The sequence below is a fragment of the Mycteria americana genome, chromosome 1 (assembly GCF_035582795.1).
Source record: "Mycteria americana isolate JAX WOST 10 ecotype Jacksonville Zoo and Gardens chromosome 1, USCA_MyAme_1.0, whole genome shotgun sequence".
NCBI lineage: Eukaryota > Metazoa > Chordata > Aves > Ciconiiformes > Ciconiidae > Mycteria > Mycteria americana.
In genome coordinates this window covers 65,704,419-65,717,108 of record NC_134365.1, presented here as the reverse complement: position 1 = coordinate 65,717,108, position 12,690 = coordinate 65,704,419, and the positions used below count along the sequence as shown (strand labels likewise).

General features: G+C 45.0%; 1 protein-coding gene across 1 annotated transcript in view; it reads right to left on the bottom strand.

The window, feature by feature from the left end:
- Window positions 1–8,077, bottom strand: part of PTN (pleiotrophin) — an 81,120-nt gene extending 73,043 nt beyond the window's left edge. The window contains exon 1 of the mRNA XM_075503587.1: window positions 7,795–8,077. The gene's annotated coding sequence lies outside the window, so the exon portion shown is untranslated. The remainder of the gene's footprint in view (window positions 1–7,794) is intronic.
- Between the last annotated feature and the right edge of the window lie 4,613 nt (window positions 8,078–12,690).

Sequence of the window (12,690 nt, the reverse complement as noted above, 5' to 3'; positions counted from 1 at the left end):
CCATTTAAAGACAGGTTCTTGAGCTAATAAAAACGAAGGGAGTGGAGCTTGCCTTTTCTTCTTTATCACCCCATAAACACAGTTCCCAAGCTATTTTGCAAGCACAGGGAAAGTCCTGAAAACTAGATTCAATGTAGATACCCCTATTTAGGCAGCCCATAATTCCTGCAGCTCTTTATAAATCCTCTCCTGGTGCATGATGTATTTATGATTAGTAAGAGAAGGAAGATGAGAGCAGCCTTTAAGTTCCTCTGAACTCTAGGTCTTTGGTCAAACTGGCCAGAGCATCACCATACCATAACTGGCTCCCCCATGGCTTTCTGGGTTGGGGTTTTTTTTTTTTTGTCCCCCTGCTGCATAAGTAAGCCTAGAAGAGGAGGAGGCCTGCGGCACGGAGCAAGAATGCTAATGCCATATCATACTCTCATGCCAACGGCAATCATACAGATGCCCGCTCACACGCTTCTGCCAAATAATCACTTCAGCAAACAGCAACTACAGAGATTAGCAAAAGCATCTGACAACGCGCAAATCAGACAAGAAGCATGGGCTGAAGGGACAGCTTAGGGAAGTGAGGATTTAATAAGTGAAATGACACGAAGTTCCTTAATCAAAGCTTGCGGTGTTTTTGTGTAAGATTACTGAAAATCCTACCTGTTGGCCTTAGAGGGAAAGCTAGTAGATTTTTTCCATCCCTCAGTCCCTACTGCATATCAGCTGCACCCAGGCAAGCTTCTAATAAAAGCAAGTGACTCTTGCGCAAACAAAAACATCTTTGTGACCTCTGGGAAGGCAGCAATCCAAGCAAACAACAAGGCAGCCAGGTGGCACAAGCTATCGGGAAGCAATCAGAGCATCTCAGGGGCCTTTTGTCAGCACCAGAAGGAAAGCTAAGCCACTACCATAGAAGACTGGGTTTCCAGGAGAAACCACCCTAGGTAGAACAAGAAATGCAAACTATTTCTGTTTAATATGGTGGGGAGACTACTTTTGAACACGTAATTTTTAAGGTTCAAACTAAAGGAACAAAGTGTTTTCCTACCAGAATTAAGGCATCAGAGTATCAGAACAATCTCTCGATTTATCTTTAACTTACTAAAAGGTGCTTCACTCCAAAGGCACTTTCAATGAAAGTAATGAGATTCTGCTGCAAGAAGTGCAGGAAGAGTCACAACCATTTACCTGCATTATAACTCATTTGTGCCTTATTTTGAAGAATTTGTCACCAAAACCAAGGGGTGGGCACACTTTCTATATCTTAGGCTGAATTCTATAGTCCTTATTCTAAGGAAGCTCTTGCTGAAGCTTCAACTTTGCCTGAATAATGGTTGGAGGATGTGTGCCTGGTTTAGTATTAATCTCTGCTTGACAGGACGAATATGATTCTTAGTGAGCTGCAAGAGATCTCAGTTTGGAAATGGAGGAAGTTCAGTTGTCCAAAAGCAAGCTGTGACCTTGTAGTGCCATAACACTGCAGAGACAGCACCATATTATAGGTGCCATCTTTCTACCAAGGCTATTTCTAAGTCCCTTCCTATATCACTTTCAAAGACAGTACACCCTTCTTAAGAGATCCATCCATTACTGTCTAACGAAGTGCCTAGAAGAGCATCACAGAAATGTTAAAATGGGCATTTTGAGCCCATGTCACTTTTCCCACTGTTGCTTGCATGCTGTAAACCTGTAAAAAAAGGACAAAACCTGTAAAATAGTTATTTTTAAATACAAAGTTTTTGATATGAGAACTACCTACACACAGTATTAAGCACATTTTGGATGCTCCTGTCACGGAGGCAAAAATACTCCAGACTGTGAGCCTTCTGTTGCTGGCTACAGATGGGCGCATACATTTGCACTGCACTACTAAGGCTCTTTTGCTCTTTGAGATACATGATGTGTGAGAAGGATAGCTAAAAAAATAAATACATAAATAAATCTGTTGTACTAGTGATCCAGTCGAAACAAGGAAGCCTTAAATGCAATAGTCAGATCATCTTTAGTTGGTTATGAAACTAATGCCATTGTTCACATGGCTCAGAAACAAAACCCAAGAACAAAACAGGTTTTGTGCCTGATATCCAATGGAACTGAATTTGAGAAGCCAGTTCAGTCATTTCCATTGCTTGCAATCAGACAGGGACACTCTGACTTCCACAGATATCTATATATTTACTGCTTGTGTCAATACAGAGATAATTCCTCCTTTCTTATATACCCATAGAGCACAATTATCTGGTTTTTACCTTTCTAATCCTTAGGGACGGCCTAGCCTAAGGCCACAGGCAGATGCAGGTAGCAATGTCAGATGGTGAAGACAACAGCAGAGTGGTCTATCTTCCTCAATGAGCTCAGAAGATCAAGACCAACTTCGCACTCGAGCCGGAGAAATAGGCTACCTCCACCTCACTGCCGGCATCACTAGCGCTGTGCCTGCCTCCACTGCCAGCTGGACCAGCCCCATTAAGACACAGAGCATCAGCCCCGGTGCATAGACAGAGGCTTGCTGAAGGAAAGGAGAGCTCATCCAGCCTCCTCTTCCCTCCCAGTTGTTCTGCCTGGTTTTATTCCTGGGAGGAGAACTTGTACAGATAGTGAGTTGCTCCAAAAATATTGTTTGAAGATGGCAAAAATTCTGCTTCATTTACACTGTTAGCTAGCTGTAGACCAGTGTCAAAACAACCGTTTGGACTGAGGTATTACAGAATTTCTCCTCTTTCTCTTCCCTCCCCATAGGCACTTGACAATGGTATCATCTACAGCTAAATAGGGGATGCTTACAAGGTCCAAGCTACACTGGAACTCTGTAGAAACTAATGAGGAAGGAAGATTTTTATAACACTCTCGTGAAACATTTAATGAGCTCTGAAATAGTGCTGGCAGGCCTCAGAGGAAAAAGGTCCAGTTTAAAAATTGAACTTTGCAGTTTACTAAATGGCAGTGGCCTGGAGCCCCAAGCACTATTTATTTTCAGAGACTATTTTTATCAGAAAATCCCCAACTCCTGTAATGCTCCTCTTCTCCAAAAGTCTTTAGCAGCTGCCATGCAATCAATGGCACTTGCCAAGCAACGTGCTCCTAGGGCCCACATTAACATATTAATACATTTTTCTTAATGTAACAAAACTGCGTTTTGCCTCAGATGTAGTCAGCTCTACTCCTCACCTTCAGAGGTTATCCACTTTGAAACCAGAGTCTGCTGTTCTGGGAAGGCAAGAAAGGGCAGAGGCTTTTTGGAGTGGAGGGACAGAGGGGGTGGGAATCACCTGGCTGCATCAGTAATACATCTAGCTCTTTATTATATTCACATTCCCCCTTCTCATCTCCCATGAAACTGCCTACAGCTGTGTTCTCTCAACCTTCGGTCTGAAAGACATTAAAAAGCAGTCTGCAAGATGACTACAGTTTTTAAAAAGTCACTCCCACATATGTAAGGGAGGAAATGAGAAAAGTTTAAAAAAAAAAAAAAATCATCATGGTGCCACTGCAGGAGGTAGAGCCAGATATTTTAAATGGTTCAGTGATTCTATTTCTTGGAATAAAATAAGGTGACACATATTGGCCAAGAGAGTGTCCAGTTTGATAAAGTCCCACTGACCATGATAAGGTAAGCCATTGCTGAAAACTTAACAAACTGAACAACTTTAATACTACTACATCAAACACTCCGTGCAACACGGCCTTTTAAGTCTTAAAGGTCCTTACTTTTCACTAGTGAAAAGACTGTAGGAGACTGAAAAGGGTCTGAAAAGTATTAACGAACTTGGCATCACAAAATCAGTTCTTCTGGCAACTCAGAGCAAACAAAATTTTAAGCAGCAAATTCCATACTGACTGCCAACTCTTATTTCATGGGCTGGATCAAGCTCATGTTAAAGGCAGTGGGATTAAAGAGTTTCTCCAGCTGATGACCACCTCTGTTTGATACAAGATCAACGGTTTGCAAAGCATATTTAAATTAAAAAAAAAAAACCCTACTCATCTTTATTTAGTGTCTATTACTGTTGGCACAAGTAACGGGTATCAGTCCCTTGGAAGTTAATGACACACAGAAGATACGCCTTTTCTCATCTTGTTTAGTTGCTGCTGTGTCAATCCACACAGACACCGCTATACCGTTTCTTACCCAACTACAGTGCTCTGTGGGTTATTGTAGTAAAACACAAACATTCACATTACAGAAGACATTGCTCACTCCTTTAATTTCATTTTTCCACAGTGCTTCTGCTGAAGAAATTGATGCGAGACAACTGACTCAAATTTCCTCCAACTCTCCGCAAATGCACATTGAACACTTGACACTTTTCTATTTTCCTCTCCGCGGCTCCATCGGAGAGGACCCTCTATGCATTCAGAGCAGCACAATGGAGAATAATTTCCAAAGCATTAACTTGGAGCCATTGAGACTTGGATGTTTTCAAAATGACTCTATTGTGCTCAAAGGATTCTAGACTACCCCAGCTACTCTAGAAGAGAGTCTTTTTCCCTTTCTCAAAACATCCATCCCTTGAGCCATCCCTGGAGTGCATTGTTGGGGCTGATGCCTTAGTGCAGCAAGTTCCATCAGTCAAAGCTCAACAGATACAAATAATATCAGGATATGGATATAAATTAGTGCGACAGACCTTAAATAGTTTTGACAGGTTTAGTAAGTATATATAGCGACACAGAATGCTATTCCTGCTGTCAGACATCAATATGTAGACAGAAGATTGGGGGCACCATGGAAACTCAGCGACATAAGAGTGGTATTGATTGGATAGAAAATGAGGCTGCAATTTAAGCTTAAGGCTGCCAGAGATGCCAAGAATGGAGAATGATCTCCAGCAGTGAATTTTCAGCATAAGCTCCCTGTGAACAAGCCAGTCCAAGAAGGATAAATCAGGGACAAGCTCACCAGGGATATGGGTCGACCAAATGCAGGCTACCCTAAGCAGATGAGAATGACTCTGTGTGTGCGCGCGTTACAGTGACCTAGTTCGTTCAAAGACAGCATTTTGAATGGTTTATTATAGAGCCTTGAAACAAAGAGATTTCCTCAATTAAAGTCCTGAAATGAATCCTCTAAATGAAAATGCTTTTGATACACTGATCAGCAAGAGGTTGTAAATATCGAAGCAAAGCGTACATTGTTAAAGACCAGTTCCCACAGAAAACACCACGGTTGGGAGTGTAGGTAATGAGGGGGCCTGAACAGAGCAGGAGGTTTTGCGAGGAATGCCAGCTCCATCCCTAATGCCCTAGTGTTACACCAAAACACTTGCTACACTATAACACTTGATAAATCCTATCTTCCCTCCTGCAAAAACACACGGAAATAAAATAGAGTATGAGTTAAATGAGTGCATTTTCAGAGCTCCTGTAAAGGATTATTTTTATTTGTTATCTGAGGACTCAGGAGCAACTATTCCCAGAATGATCAAGAAGAAACATAGGACGTGTCAGGGAAGTACCTTGCCGGGGCCGTGACTGCTGGAAGTCAGCTAAGTAATAATACTCACATTAGCGACAGAAAGATGAATCCACACAAAACATCCATCAGTACAGCTGTGTCAGGAATAAGATAAGCCTCCAAAGTGTCCTCAGTGTCAGTATGGGCATAGGGGAATACAGGCACATGGTACGGGGATAGCAGCACGATGTTTTGTAATACTATAGTAAGACCAACCTTCTGCTGGCAAGGATGTATCAGCCACAGACTGCATCTCAAATAACTGGTGATAGACATCTGGATAATTGCAAAAAGTCTGTTTTTCTTAGGCCACTTCTACACTATAAACAAAGACTTAACATTTGTAAAAGAAAGATTTGTTGCTGGCTTCTCTTTTTTCCACCCAAGAGCTTGCTCTGGAGCACGCTAAAATCAGTAAGTTTCTGTCCTTCAATTTCATGCGAAGCTTCATAAGTAGTAAGTCACTAAAGAGTTTAGCTTAGCCTGGAGACAGGAGTATATTAAACCCCTGCTTTCCTTCTCTTTAGGAAGACTCACTAAATTATGCAGCAGGTTGTTTCGTTGCTGCTTTTTTTTTTTTGTTCATCCTCTCCAGTGAAGTACCCTCTCCACTCACTTCCAAATTTTCATTACCACAGCAAATTAACAAATTTTGTCACAAATATGCAGGTTCCTTTTTCCCTTCGGACCATTTCTCTTGATCAAAAGTTCAGGCTTTTTTTTTTTTTCCTTTTTTTAAAATTCTTATTTCTTTGCAGGGAGGAAACAGAAATACATAGAAAAAAACCCATAAAATTTGCTTTGTAAATCAGCTCAAGCACACTGTCCAGAAAATGTAGAAAGCAAGTATTTCTTTATAACAAGTTTTCCCATATCCCTCCCTTCTCTCTTTCTCTCTATCCCTTCCCTTCTTGTCCCTAATACAAGCAATTACACACTCAGTCTATTTCTTGTCCAAAAAGTTGGACTTTGCTAAAAGCTCAAAAAAAAAATCAAGGAGGCCCAAAGGGAAAACAAGGAAAGGGCAGAGAGTTCAAGAGTTGATGAGCCACAGGTAAAGCATTCTTCCACTGTAAGGCAAGTCATTTAGAGCCAACAGGAGCTAGTTATAACACCTACCACTATCCATAGCTGCAGGGTTATCTCACAGAGAAAGATTTAATGCACATCACAAACATTTCCACAATGCTCCCAAGAACCAGCTAGTCTCTAGGGCTTACATCCTAAAATCCAGCTTCAGCACATACCACTACGCTAATGCACAGCAGACACCCACCGCCAAGGCAAGCCACTTGCAGCGTGGAAGAGAGAGGTGTGCGACATCCAGCTGGAACACCTAAGAGGAGCAGATGAGCTCCCGAAGAATTAAGACTACTTTTTCCCTATAAAAAGCTCTACTTTTAAAAAGGAGAGGATGAAGGGGGGGTAAGGAGTTAGAAGCATCCGTGTTGGAGGCATTGTGACCGTAACATATTTGCTGAATAATCTGTATGCTCAACAGGAGGAAACTGTGTTTTCACCGTTGTTAACTCAGATTTTCTCCCAACCAATCCCTCCAGAGGCAATGGAAGACACAAACTAACGACGGCAGTTTTAGATAGATCTATCAGCACTTGCTAGACTCAGTTGTTCCACCAGAAGTAAACTCGGGATAAGAAGGCAAAGTCCCACGAAAAATACCAGTGAAAGTGCTCGGTGTGAGGGTACAATTTAACCTCATTATCCCGAGTCTCAGCCGGGACATTCCCGGCACAGGGCAACTGGGACCGGCAGGGGGTTTGCCGCTCCGGGGTCACTCCGCTGCCCTTTTGTCCTCTCGAAACGGACCAGCCCGAGGACTCCCGCCTCCCCTCCCCGCCGGGTCACGGCCCCCACCGCCACCTCGCTGCTTCTCACCCTGCCTTGGCTTTTTAACGCTCCCCCTTACCGACCCACCGCCGGCACCCCGAGCGGGGCGGCCGTCAGGCGGCCAGACGCGGCAGCGCTCCCCGCCACGGCAAAGCGCGGCGGGGACCGCGGCGCCCCCGCCACCCCGTGCCTGCTCCCGGGCACCCCCAGACCTCGTCCCCCGCCTGCCCCTCGGGCAGGTGCCTCCGGGGCCGCAGGTGCCCCCCACCACCCCGCTGGGTCCGGGCTCCCACCCAACCCCACGGCCCCTCTCCCCGGCATCCGCCGGGCGGCGAGAGGAGGCGAGGTGGGGCCGGGGCGGCGGAGCCCCGCTGGGGCGAGTCCCCTGGAGCCGGGGCAGGGCGGGGGGAAGCGCTTCCCACTCCCCGGGGGAGCGAGCGCGGCGGGCACCGTCCCTCGGGCGGACCCCAGGAGACCCGCCGCCCCCTCGGACTTACTTCGGGCGGCGAAAGGCTCTTCTCCCGCAGCTGAGAGGGGCGAGCCGCGGGCCTCCCCGGTGAGCAGCGGCTGCTGCTGCTGCCGCCGCAGCGCGTCCCTTCGCTTCCCCACGGACGGGCTCGCCGGCCGCCGCCTCACGCCCCGCGCCCCGTCTCTCTCTCCCGCCGGAGATTTCTCGCCGAGATTTTTATACTGGAGGCAGGGAACCTGATCCGCGCTTTGACTCAGCAGAGCCCGGGCTGCAGCGAGAGGAGGGAGGCAGGAGGCAGGCGGCGGGCGGGCGCCGGGGCAGAGCGAGCGGCCGCGCTGCCCCCTCATGTGATGCGGTGGGGGCGCGCCCGCCGGGCGGGTCACCCGCGGGGCAGCCTCGCCCCCGCCGCCGGGGCCGGGGGAGGTGGGGGGGAGGGAGGGGAGAGGAGGGGCGGGACGGGCCGCTCCGCTCCGCTCCGCCGGCCGACGGGGCTCGGCGGCAGCTCCCCGTGCGCCCGCCGCCGAGGGAGAGCCCGGCGGGGCGGCGTGGCCCCCGCTGCGGCGAGGCTGGCCCGCCGGCCGGTAACGGGCTTTTAAGCCCAGGCAACTTCCCCTCCTTCTCCTCACGGCCCCCCAGGCCGCTGAGGGTGGGGAGCCGAGGGCGGGGGGCACCTCACGGTACCCCGCGGCCCGGTGCGGGGGCTCGCCGGGGCTTCAGCTGCCTTTCCAGGCACAAACATCCGCAGCTTTTGCCCGGGTAGCCTTTGGCTGTCGGGGAATGGGGAGCTTTAGCCTCGCTGACTTTCAGCTTGCCACTTAGCCCGCGGCAATGTTGGACTGGAAGTACTGCCTGGGGGGGGAACCAAAAGAAAAAAAAAAAAAAAAAAAAACCAAAAAACAAACCAGCTTTTAATTTCAACTTGGGCTGAAAGTGCCATGAGAACAACTTTTGTCATGGCGTTTCAACACTTCTGGTTGTAGTGGTTGCTGGAGTTATATCAAGGCTTTCATTTAGGAGCAGGCTTTTCCAACTTTTAGGTTCATTATGTCCATTGAATAAGAGTGTTCCCCAATCCACAGCTCAATTTAAAACTAAGTGGACTTGTTCCAAACTCCAGGCAATTTCTATGTAATTCCCGATCCCCAGAGCAAGTCTCTGCCTTGATTTGAAAGACTCAGCCCGTTGACTGCTTGGATCTCAGCTAGGGTTGCAGCTCCCGCTCCAGGTTTTGCACAGAAATCCAGTTCAGATTCTTCTCCTGTTTCCAGAGGAATGAGCTAAAAAAGTAATTTGTCTGGCACCGTACACATTGCATCATCTAACACCTACCATCTGTGACAATGAAAAGCACTGTGCAGCTAGTCCCAGCCTGGGCAATTGCACCCACCTGGAGTCTTTCTTAGTAAAGTAAACTACTCCCTTCCATCCACACCTTGGCATCTTCTTTTCATCACACAGTTATGTGTTTAGTCCTGGCATGGCTGTTCAGGATTTGCACCACCGGCAGATTTAATGACAGTGATGTAAATTAAAAAAACAACTTTGATTTACAGTGTAAAGTGGTGGCTTGAGATGGAGAGAATATTCTTTCTAGCAGCCGGACGAGTGGAAATGAGCACTTAATAGTAAACTCCATCTTTGCGTTTCAGACTGTGCAAAGTTGAACGGATCCTTGATAGCTAGCTTGCACCTTCCTGAGGGCTTCTCAATGAAATCCTGGCATCACCGTGCTAAGCACCACGAACATCTAGAGAAAGACACTTTCCATCAAAAAACACCTGGTTGCGGTCGACACTTTAAGCCCTCAGAGTTTCTCTGTACAACCACAATAGCGCATTTCAGATGGTCAATCATGTCTGAGTAACAAAGAGAAAGTAGGAAAGAGGACAAAGGCCGATCTGTAAATTCACCTTGATTGAAACCAAAACAGATTGCACCCAAGTGGGTCAAGAGATCTCTTCCTTTCCTTACAGAAACCGGAGCCTTAGCTAAAACACTGAAAACATTTTCAGCTTTTTAGAAAACAATGGAAACTTTCTGCAGAAAGCAACTGCTTTTCACAAAGATGTGCATGATGTTAGAAGCTTCATTTGTCCACTAAATTTTAGAAGCAATGCTAACAGACAATCTTTGACCAAATTTGCTCACAGCTTTTCTCTATACCTACTTTTCCATAGCCCAGAAATTAATTTCCCGAAACTGAGTTTACATGCACAGAAAATAGTTTTGTGTGATACGGCTTGGGTTTTGATTCAGAAAGTCCAAAACAAAACTGCAGACGAGGTTAACACAGCTGTCAGAGGACAGATTATGGTCTGAAGCACCTATGACTGAAAAAGTATTTCAGTTTTCGATTGACAAAAAGTAAATGTGTTTTAATGTTTATATTATTTCTGTCTCAATGCACGTTGAGGCTTAACTGAAGTTTCCATTGCAATAAGCACTGTAGAAATACAGAAAGATACTCTTTGCCCCAAATTGCCCACTGTGTTTGATGTCTTTGATATTAATGGAGTATAACACTTGAATTTCTTGACCGAACCTTTGCTATTGGGATAGAACTCGTAAAGACACAGAAGGAGGTGAGGCAGTTGGTGAATACAGCAATCCTGGGAGGACCAATGCAACTTCTTTTGCCAAGAAAAAGTCATGAACTATATGTTAATCACAGCCTCAAAGGTGCCTAGTGTGCTGGTTCCCAGTGGGAAAGAACAGGACAGCACAGAGAAAAGGGATTGATGGAAGATAAGCTATGACCATTTACTTGCCACAGGGATATTTTCCTTATTAAAAGCACTGTGAAGTTGGAGAGGCTTACTTCAAGAACTTCTCTGCTGTTTTGTCTCTCCTGACTTTGTTCTCCAGCCAATGCTTTATTTCCTACATGGTGTCCAGAGCTACAGCCTAATGTATGTTTCTTGTGACATATACACAAACCCACACTGGAAAAATAAGTTTTGACTATTACTTTTCTCGTCTGGACACACAGCTAACCTAGAAAGGAGAATTTGCTTGCAGATTGCCGGTGATGCTTATCTTTAAAATCCTCGACATTTGTTTGCAACTGCTGGTTCCACTCCAATCAAAAAGCAGAGGTGAGGAATGGACTGGCAGCTGTAGAAGTCCAGTTTCTACTTTCATGTGTCCTCTTTGCTACCCAAACAAAAATTGGCAACTTAATGAAAGAGAGAGCGGGGGGCTGAAATTTCTTTTAGAAAGGACAAGTGCGGGTTAGGGCTATAGGAAGTTATAAAAGGACTTCTGATTGATACCACATGCAAATGCTCTCATAAACAATCCAGAAGTATTAGATCCCAATTAGAATCCTAATTCAATCAGTAAATGTTCAAGGCAATTTTGGGGAAAGAAGCTCCCAGCTTGGTTTGTGCCAAAATGTAGAAAGCCGCCCATAATAAATTTCTTCTCACTGAGTTTTTTTCCTTTGAAAAAGAACCAATTTTCCCTCAAGGGGAAATTTTCCCCTTGAGGCTGGTTTTTTTCAGTACTTTTAGGTAGTCATTTCACTAGCCACCTGAAGGAGATAGTCGCTTGGATCTCATCAGCTTCTAACAGGAGTTTGCACTTTTTTCCAAAGATGCTCTTGAAAAATTCTGATTCTAAAGCTCTGACTACAAAGTCAGAGGACAAGGCTTTATGCAATTTTACTCCCAAGAAGCGCTTCACTGGTTTTGGTCCCGCTGCTGAGTAGAATGAGGCTGTACTTTTCAAAAAGCAAACACCAGCCCTTGCGCACCAGTTAAAAGGTCAGCTTGAGCTGAGCTTGCCTTGTTTGTTTCAGATACACTGTAAATATCAATTTCTTTTTCTCGCCCTCCCTAGCCATCAGCAACAGCAGCTCCAGGAAGATGTAATGTGATTCCAGGAAAGCAAAGAAGAGAACTCGACAACAGTTTAAAGATTTTTTCACCTTTTGCTCCATTGTTGTTCCCAAGCTATTGAGCTGCCAAACCCTGGCAACTGTGTGCCCCGCGTCCCCACTCCTGCGCTAAGATCAGATTTCCATTAGTGATACTGAATTATTTAGTGAATGCATCGAAGATTGAAATCAGCTACTTCTGAGCTGTGTACCTTCTCACTCTATCTTTCATTTCAAGTCCACATAATGGCAGGCGTATTGTCACAGAGACCATCAATCCTATAGTTAGAGCAGAAAAATCCATGGAGTTCAAAAATAATAATTCATACCTCACTCTCTAGTATTAACGTAATCCAGTATATAAAAAATCAGATTTCCCAGATGTATGCGGAAGAAGGCAAACAGAGAGCATGAACCCAGAAGAGTTATTCTTTCATGCACATATGCTAAAAGCTTAAGATATTTGAAAACAAAGTCAGTGTCCCAGAACTTGGTCTTAAGCTTCAGTCACCAAACCGTGAATACATGTTGTAACTTTACACATTTGACTGATTCTATTTTCTACAAGGGGATTAAAGCTCTTGTGCTCAAAATTATTCATGTGCATACATCTGCATGTTGCAGTTTGAAATCCACAAATATAATGCGACACAGCAGGCCTTTCCAGATCCCCAGCATTTAAAAGACTGCCGTTCGTATGTTGGCTTCTCTCACTATTTTCTTCTTTTGTGCTGGCAATCCTGGGAATGGAAGTCCTAAATATCCAGGATTTGAAGTCTATCATATATAAAAAAAATCTTAGCTCTGGTAAAAAAATTGCTGCTTTGAGTACACTATCACTTTTTTTTTCCTGTTTAAATAAAACATGTTCATTTCACTCCAGTTTTACAGTTTGGGGTGAAGTATAAACCAAAACAAAATGGCATTTTATTTTGAAGGGCTGAGTAAAAGGTACCATTTTTGTTCTATTTTCTATTCTTTTGTCACTATGTATTTCTGGGTAAAAATCAAAGCAAAATGCAGAAATAAAATGTTCTTCCATTGAAA